The sequence below is a fragment of the Silene latifolia genome, chromosome Y, assembly GCF_048544455.1.
Source record: "Silene latifolia isolate original U9 population chromosome Y, ASM4854445v1, whole genome shotgun sequence".
NCBI classification, from domain to species: domain Eukaryota; kingdom Viridiplantae; phylum Streptophyta; class Magnoliopsida; order Caryophyllales; family Caryophyllaceae; genus Silene; species Silene latifolia.
The window spans coordinates 328,127,158-328,134,579 of NC_133538.1; the positions used below are offsets into that span (position 1 = coordinate 328,127,158).

General features: G+C 32.2%; 1 non-coding gene across 1 annotated transcript; it reads right to left on the reverse strand.

The window, feature by feature from the left end:
- Window positions 1-324: 324 nt before the first annotated feature.
- On the reverse strand, window positions 325-431 carry LOC141636005 (small nucleolar RNA R71). Its single transcript, XR_012540651.1, has one exon. It is a non-coding gene; the product is annotated as a small nucleolar RNA R71 (small nucleolar RNA).
- Between the last annotated feature and the right edge of the window lie 6,991 nt (window positions 432-7,422).

Below are 7,422 nucleotides of genomic sequence, written 5' to 3' on the forward strand. Positions count from 1 at the left end.
AATGGAACTCCTACATCACCACATTTAACTGGTAATTTCATTGCCAAATCCGCATTCATACAACAAGTTGAGAGAAGTCAATTTGGAGGGATGCCTAGTGAAGACCCTCACTCACATATGGAGACTTTTTGTGACTATTGTGATGCGATTTCTCAAACCGGAGTTACTCAAGACTAAATCCGATGGATCTTATTTCCTTTTTCTTTGATTGGTGCCGCAAAGCAATGGTTGATGAGCCTAGACAAGACTACCCTTGGTATTTACTCATGGAAAAAGTTGGCACTTGCTTTCTACAAGAAATTCTATCCTCCGGAGAACACCAATATATTGAGAGCCCAAATCACCGGGTTCAAGCAATGGGATGAGGAATCATTGTATGAAGCATGGGAGAGATTTAAGGACACTTGTCGTTCGTGTCCACACCATGGACTTAGTGAGTGGTTCCTTGTGCAACAATTTTGGAATGGTCTATATGAAGACTCCCGAAACATTCTCAATATGGGATCTAATGGTATGTTTACCGAAGTTGATGACAATCAAACACGGGCCAAAATTGAAGAAGTGGCGGTTCATAATTCGCAATATAGTAGGCCTCGGAAGGCTACTAGAGGAGGGAAGCATAAGGTAGATTCCATCACTCAATTGGGTGCTCCACTAAGTGCTCATATTGACACCATCAATTTGAAGTTTGAGAAGGCCATGGCTAAACTTGAAGAGGCATCCAAATCACCCAAACAACATGCTAATGCTATGGGGGCATCATCCTCAATTCCAAGTGGAGTATGTGAGAGTTGTGGAACTTTGGGACATGACCAAAGTGAATGTAGGGGAACAAGTGAATGTTTTCCAAGCATACAAGAGTGGCACCCCTTATTCAAACTACTACAATGAGAATACCAAATTCCATCCCAACCTTTCATACAAAAGCCAAAATGTTCAAAACCCTCAACCTGTTGGAAAATGTGTCCTCAACAATAGTGCGATCACATGATTTAATATCATAATTAAATCTCATATAAAGATTACGTAAGGGATGAATCATTATATAGTCAACTGATCAACATTAATCGGTAACGATTGGCTTGCTAGAGTTTGACGTTATTGTCGTAGGATGTTGGTGGTCAGTTGATCCCTTAAGGTCACAACTAAAGGATGATGCCCTTATCTGTAAAGTTGATTAATTGTATGACGATACAAGTTAATCAATTTCTTAAAATCGAACCATTTATTTGTGAGAGAGAATATATTTATCTTTGTAATGGGATTAAATAAGATTTATTTTAGTGATAAAAATGCTTTATTACTAAAATTGTTTATTGTTTGAGAAACAATAGAGATAAAAATGAATGGTTAATTATAATTACAAGATGTTGTGAATTATAATTATATGACCCATTTTATTTATGTGATCAAGTATCACTAGTTAATTTGTTGTATGTAATTTAATTAATTTATAAAATGATATTTATGCGATAAATATGCATCAAATTAATTAATAACATGTAAAATACTACATGTGACATATTGTGTGACAAATCAGAAATTGACAAAATAAAATGGTAGTCCATTTTATGGTATATGGACCGAAATAATGAGAGTGATGGGTGTTAGTGGGTGAATTATTTTATGAGATAAAATAAGCTAATGATGCCTAATCTACACCTAGCCTTACATGCCTAAGGTTTTAGTAAGAACAAAAGGAAAAGTGAAGGACCATATATTAGTCCGCATCCCTCCTTGAACCGTGACACACCCCTTCATTTGGAGGTTTTTGTTCTTTAATTATTCTACTCATACTCATTCATTCACATGCAACATTTTCACATGCATTATTCTCTCTACTCTTTTATTTTTCTTTAAAACCTTGAGAAAAGATGATTCAAATTGTTCATAAAGATTACTAATATTATTAGTGTAATATATGAGTATTAATAATCAATTTTAAGGTAAACTACTAAACAAATATCTATCCAATATTATTTAGTGGGGATAAGGGATAATCTTGGGTGCAATCAAGAGGAGTGGCTTCTATACTTGAAGTCTTTGGAGGATCATCCTATTACTCATCATAGCTCAAGAACAAGTGAAGGTAGGAGACCTTAGTTGTGCCCACAAAACCGAAATTAACAATGTAAGGGACATTGTTTTCTTATAAAACTTTTATATTGTTATGCATGCACTAGATCTAAAAATAATAATTAAGAAGTTAATTAGTTCACTATTAGAGGATTCTAATAATAGGTAAATAAACCTAACAAGTGGTATCAGAGCATAAGGATGTTGCATGCATAATCGGTTATTGTTTGTCTGAGTTAAAAAGTTAACATATAGAACTAAAAACTTGTGATTTATAAGTATAAGCCACGAAATCATCATGCATATTATATATTCTGGTCCTAAAATATTTTTAGGTCATTTTTATGATTTATGAAAATTTATTGCTCATTTTAATGATTTTTGGTCATTTTATTATATTTTTATGACTAAAATGGGAATTAAAATGATAAAAATAGTTAAACAAAGATTCTGACGTTGAAAATGTTATATGACCTCACATGCATGTTTTTCAAGTTGTGTGTAAAATCTCGTATTAATTGGATTAATATTACATAATTTATGATTTTTATGAGATAAAAATTAATTAAAAGAGGTTAAATGGTTAAAAATAGTTATATTTCGAATTGGGCCATAAAACTTTAATATGTTGTCACATGCATAAATTACAGAGTGTATGTAAATTTTGAGATTAAATTATCTCTTTTAGCATGATTTATGAATTTTTAGAGTAAAAATGGCATAAATAGTGACTATTTTGGCACAAATAGCTAAAACGTAATGCATGGCATGAGAAAATTATTTTAAGTTTTATAAATATCCCACTAATCATATCTAAGGTTTTGAAATTTATTGGATTAATTTTTAGATGCTTTAAAGTTTTTATGAGATAAAACCGATAAAATGCAACTATATTATAATAAAACTTAATTCCAAAATTTTAACCATGATTTTTGACATTATGAATGTCTTGGAATTATTCCAGAATGTTCAAAAATTTAAAATTCAAATTTTGAAATTTTTATAATTTAATTTGGATTTATTTCCTAAATATTATGATTTTAAGGTAAAAAATGAGCATAAAATTAAATCAAGTTGAATTGTTGTCAAAAATTGAGTGATGACTAATTTTTGAGTCCTTAAAAGTGTTAGGATAAATAACTTGAACTTAGATGTGATTTAAGTGTTAATTAGTGATTTTAAAAGGTTATTATCACGCATTTCCATAAAACCGGGTTATATGTACGACATAAGTTAAATAGGGCGATTTGGCACATAATTTGGCATGATAGGTACATATTATAATGCTGCATATTTCAATTGTTGAATGTCTTTTATTTATGTAATTTTGAATTATGTAATTTTATCTTAGTATGACCTTAGTTTTAATCGATATTACCCGTAATGAAAGGGAATATTGATTCAGTTGTAATTTAATGTGAACTCGTATCACTTTTATTTTATTTTTATTAGTTTTTTCCATTTTACAAATGTATAATAGGAATAGCTTTGTATTTTTATTATTATTTTTAATTATGGAGTATCTTCAAAGTTGGTTTCCGAATATGTAATAGACTATTAGATTATCTTTTTTTAGCAAGGCCATACTAGGGATTTTATTATTGCTTTACATTTCTTTTAATATGTTACATGCATTGCCAAATCACCATAACTACACATGCATATCATATCGAGTCATCGAACGTGTCAATTATAATTATCGTAGTTCACTGCTTTAGTTCACTTAAAATGTGATAGATAATAAATTGACAACACCTCTCACATATAATAATTGAGAATTAGCCTTGCCAAAAAGTAGAAACCCATGAAGTACCAATTTCATAAGGGAGTTGAGCCGGCTTTACCATAATACAAACCTTGTTACATTGGCGAAGTGGGGTAGTAAAATGTTATTACATCGAAATTTGGATTGAGCTCAACGGAAGTATTCGTGACAGTAGTCGCATGTGTTCCGGGCTTAAGATGAAAATTAGAGTAATTTTTATCGACCGAGAGTTGTAAAAGTAGAATCGATTAAGAGGTTAATCCACCGAGTTATATTAATAAGGGATGAGTCGGCTTACCGTACCCGTATTAATATGAATTTGGATCTCGGAATCATTTATGTTAAATCGGTGGAGGTCACTACATACATGCAATACTTGTTTACGAATATACGAGTATTATAAAAACGATAGATGTTAATTATTTCCTTCATTTTCCGTTTTTGTAGTTAAATAATACGCAATGAATTCATCTAATACTCTTACACCAATCAGCGTTGATACATGGCTCCAATCATTTGATGAACAATGCTCCGAGTATGACAATGATACGATTAGAGAATTACGCGTTGGCATTGGTCAGGATGGAAATTTTTGCTTCTTTACCACCTCCACTCCACCCACTCCAATACTATTGCCCACCACCTTGGAAAGAAATTCTTGTGAAGAAAATCTTACAAAACCCAAGGCATCCTTGTTTGAAGAAACAAAATAAAATATTAAATTCAGTGGGAGCTCTAGCAAGAGTGTCCTTGCAAATGAAAGGAGTATTGGTATTTATAAAGGGAAGGCAAAAATGGGCGAGAAACCCGAACCTGATTATGAATTGGAAATGGATAGTGGGACTACCAAGACCAAGAAAGGTGTCAAATCCTATGAGGAATGTCATTATTGTAATGTCATGGGCCATTGGAAACGAAATTGCCCCAAGTATTTGGAAGATATCAAAGTTGGACTTATTACTCCAAGTGGGACTTGGAAATGTGGAAAAGCTAAACAAGAGTGATATAAATCTCCGACAAGGAAATGGAGCTCGGGTAGCCGCCACTTCAAGAGAGATTTATGTACTTGTTTTAGCAAATAGCTTTAAGTTATAATATACATAATTGTTATTATGTACCCACTTAGTCTAAAACATTATTTCCATTTCTATGTTAGACATGAAAGGATTTGTATTTTTTTGAATATAGACATGGATGTGAGCCATGTCACTTATCTTAATAATATACATATTTTAGACACTTCCAACTCGAGCAATGATATCTTCATAATACAATCCAAAAGACTCATAACAAGTGATTCAAATGATTTATACATTTGACTTTATCAATTAGGTTACATAAACAAGAAACGCATTAAAGGCTAGTGTCGACTAGATTTAATGAACCATATGATTTCAATCATATGGAATATGCGAATCTTGTCTCCTTTGCAATATGATTTGTACTTCCTTTAGTGGTAAAGGGACATGAGCAAGTGACTTGTTGGGACTAATACATGTTGATGTATGTGTTCTAATGAGCATCATCACAAAGAGAATTTATGACTACTTCATCACTTTTACCGTTGATTTAAGTAGATATGGGTATATTTACTTAATCAAATATAAAGTGAAGCATTTGAGAAATTTGAGAAATTTCTAAATGGTGTAGAGAACCAATTGAAGAAAAGACTAAAGCATTACGATCCGATCGTAGTGGCAAAGATCTAAGTAATAAATTTGATGTATTAAAGATCGATTATGACCTAGTGTCCCTACCCATAAGATCAAACTAATATGAGTTGGTTTGAGTTGTTGAACTCAATTTTGGGAATTTGCAATCGAGAACGGACAAGTAATTCTAAACGGATGGTCAACCATGAGATACCTAGAATAGAGAGTCTATTAAACAGATGACATGGATAAGACTCGTATATTACATGAATTAAACTGCCATGTTGGGGATGGCCTTTTGAAAGCTAATACATAGTCTAGATAAACTCCTAATACTCCACCATATATATGTTTGTGTTTCACAAAGCTATCTCTATAGAAGATAGAGGTATTTCTAAGAGACAGAGTGGGAGTAGATGAGATTGTCACAAACATGTCTTATAGTATTACTTTGTAAAAGTAATGAAACTATAATCTATAAAGATAGAGTGGGAGTATAGCTAAGTGGGAGTTTAGCTCACATGTCTTGTTGTTAAAATATTGCTTTGAGAAAGTAATGGTATTGTCCTAAATCGACTTTGTTACATACGAGTCATAGCATTACAATCCGAAAATAATTACTCAAGAGTAGATTTACATAAAGGCGAGGGTCTCCTTAAAGTGAATAGAGCTTTAGAGTGCTTAAAAGCATAGATTAACATGAAGATGTTGATCAAGATTAATTATGTTAGGAATTGCCGTATTTCATTTGATGATGAATGGCAAATGAAACTTATATTCGCTTTTCTAAAATGGGAAGGAAGTGTTTCGAACACAAAATCTTAGATAAAGATTTAAGAATCCTAACATCTTATGCGTAGCTTTCTTAAGTGATACGAGAGTGGTCTTAAGCAAACATTAAAGGATTGTACTTTCCGTTCATGTGATAATAGTGAATGGTTTCATTCACATGATTGAAGAATCGTGATTATACATGAAGTTTAATGGGAGCCAGAATCATTTTCCCATGTCTTATATGTTGATAACATATTACTTGTTGAGAATAATGTACCAATACTCTCTTCTGGTAAGAGTGATTGGAGACTTGGAAAAGGATGCAAAGTATTCTAGATTTTGAATCTATGTGATAGAATATTGGCATAGGGTTGAGAGTCTTATGAGGATAAGATATTTCACATCTGTTGTATATCAAGAAAATAGGCTATTCATGTTGATAGAAGTAGAAATACTATGATGGAGTCATAGTCATTCACTGAACCTATTAAGTTGTTGATCACATGTAACCGATTGCTAAGGTTTCCGCCATTAGAATGCTCATGTATGCCAACAGACGCACATGCCATGGTGTGACATATGCTGAGAGCATAATAAGTCAAGAAAAGGGATAATTCCCATGATATGGCTTGTGAAAGCCTAAAAGAACATCCTTGAGATTCTTGAGAAGAATTAAGGATTCGTTCATATGTTTTGATGATAAACTAAGTTACGTGTTGAAGGATTGCACAAACTTTAGTTTCCAAACAGAAAAGGATTTGTTGAAATCCAAGGATACCTTATTGACTCTGGAGTATGAAACTAGAAAAGTGTCTTAGTTTCACGCATTGCAAATTCTACAAAAGGAATCTAATTAAGTTGTGAGAAAATGGTCAACGTAGGGATTAAGGGTGAATCCCTCAACAAATGACTTTATCACAAGTTATGTGATAACAGTGGGAGCATCTTTCAAGTTAAAGAGCCCAAGTCTAGCAAGAAGACTAGACAAATACTTAGAAATGAATTCAAGTTATTAGAGATAACATTGAATTGAAGGAAATAGCAATTGATAAAGTTGGAATATATGGATATAGGGTATATCCATTTTGCCAAGATTTTATTGCATTTTAACTAGTGTTAGTAATACACTAAAGATTATAAGATATGAAGTAGTAA